This window comes from Apus apus, chromosome 13 (assembly GCF_020740795.1).
Source record: "Apus apus isolate bApuApu2 chromosome 13, bApuApu2.pri.cur, whole genome shotgun sequence".
Taxonomy (NCBI): Eukaryota; Metazoa; Chordata; class Aves; order Apodiformes; family Apodidae; genus Apus; species Apus apus.
In genome coordinates this window covers 10,967,451-10,969,337 of record NC_067294.1, presented here as the reverse complement: position 1 = coordinate 10,969,337, position 1,887 = coordinate 10,967,451, and the positions used below count along the sequence as shown (strand labels likewise).

The 1,887-nt window shown below is 62.1% G+C and overlaps 1 long non-coding RNA gene across 1 annotated transcript; it reads right to left on the bottom strand.

The window, feature by feature from the left end:
- Nucleotides 1–23: 23 nt before the first annotated feature.
- On the bottom strand, nucleotides 24–1,887 carry LOC127390084 (uncharacterized). Its single transcript, XR_007890803.1, has 2 exons — nucleotides 1,854–1,887; nucleotides 24–816 (listed from the first exon to the last, which is right to left on the bottom strand). It is a non-coding gene; the product is annotated as an uncharacterized LOC127390084 (long non-coding RNA).

The window sequence follows — 1,887 nt, the reverse complement described above, 5'->3', positions numbered from 1 at the left end:
TCTTTTGCAGGCAAACACTAACATCCTGAGCAGAGCTGAAACGTGATAAACAGAACATCTATCACAACTGCTTCCCACTGCCGGGCCCCGGCACCACGGCGCTCCCAGCAGCCTGACAAGAAGCAGATGGAGCATCTCTGGCATGAGCCCCTGCATCCGGCACCAGCCCCCCCGGCAGGGTGCACCCAGCTGGGAACTGAGGCAGAAACCACTTCATGCAATGTACTGGGCTCCTCTGTCTGCTGCCCCCAGTTCTTGGTAGGAAGGAGTGGGGTGAAGAGCCCCATGGTGCCCAAAACTTGTGGCACCTGTCAGTCAGGAATGAGGTTTGGGAGCAGCCTTGGCCAGCACAGGGTTATCTCCATATCAGCCAGGGCTCCGGCTAGCCCAGAGCTCCAGCCAAGTGTGGGAACAGCCACAGGGACACTGAGCCAGGGGAGGTGCCGCAGGAACCCTCCTGCCACCCTGTGCCTTTGCAGAGCCTCTGCCCTGCTGCTGGCCCTGCTGGGCAGTGCCCTGGCCCCACGCACACCCCTGGGAAAGGTCCACTGTGCTTTCAGCAAGGAGCGATGTGCAGCACTGCAGCCTGCCCCGGGGCCAGCCCCCTCAGCACAGCTGGGCAGTGGGAACAGGGGCAGCTCTGCCCGCAGCGTGGGCTGCCTGTGCCCAGGAAAGGGCAGGCGGTGGTGCCCACGCTGGCAGCGTTCCTGGCATGCTGGTCCTGCCTGTCTCTTGCCCTGGCCGTGTTTCTGGGGCTGTGCGGTCATCATGTGCCTCCAGCAGCTCTGATGTCCCCAGGGACTCCCCCGATTGAGCCTGTAAGACAGGAGGACAGCAGTCAGCATGGCGGTGCAGAGCCGAGTGTGTGGAGACACAAGCTCTTGGGGCCCTTTGTGAGCAGCTGCTATGGGGTCCCCTTGGGTGCCCAGCACCCCATGGGATTGAGGACAGCGATGCCAGCAGCTCTAGGCACACAAGAAACTCTATGATAGCCAAAGACCTTTCGGTTGCTCGAAGCCATATGTGCCAAAGCCCAAGGGCATGGGGCACATTCCCTCTCCCAGTGGCTGGTGGGGAGCTCTGCAGTGGGGCCTGTGGATGGCCCTTGTCCTCTCCCTGCCATTGTTCTGGCCTTGGTGGGAAAAGATGGGACGGAGCCTTCTCTGCCCTCGTGGTGTGGGGCCGAGAGACCTCAGCTGCCATCCCTGGGGAGGTGGTGGTGGGGGAAGAAACGCCAAGAGAGGCAGGAGGAATGCACTGGGCTGCACATCCCGCCGGGCTGGAGGCAAAACATCTGCCGGGGCTCGCCTGGCCCTGCCTGAAGGGAGGTCCCAGGGGGCCGGGCGGCACCCCCATCCTCCCTCTGATGTCCCCATCACATGTCCCCAGGATGGGGCAAAAACTCCAGCACTGCAGGGCCTGTTCTTTCCCCCTTGTCTCCGCTCTCAGTTTTGTCCCTCCCAGAAAGGAGGCTGCCACCATGTGTGCCACATGGGCACCATCCTCTGCTCCCTGGCACTCACGTTGCTGCTGGGGGACCTCCGTGTTAGGGGACACCAATGTCCCCTGAGCAGTGCCTGCCAGGAGGAGAGCTATGGCCCCAGGTTGCTCATACCCTCACTCACCTGGGTGCAAACATGCCATGTGGCTTCAGAAGAAGAAACCAGAATAACAAATGGCTGGACTCATGGTCCTACCAACACTGAGGGACCACCAGCCCCCACCGCATCCCCCAGCCAAGGCTCTCCGGACAGTACCCGGGGCACAGAGTGCACACCCAGGACAGTCCCCAGCTCCTTCCTTGGTCACACCAGCACTGCCTGGCATTGCCCTTGCTCCTACCTACTGCTCACCTCCAGCCTCTGCCTCTGCTGAGCCGCTTTCCCC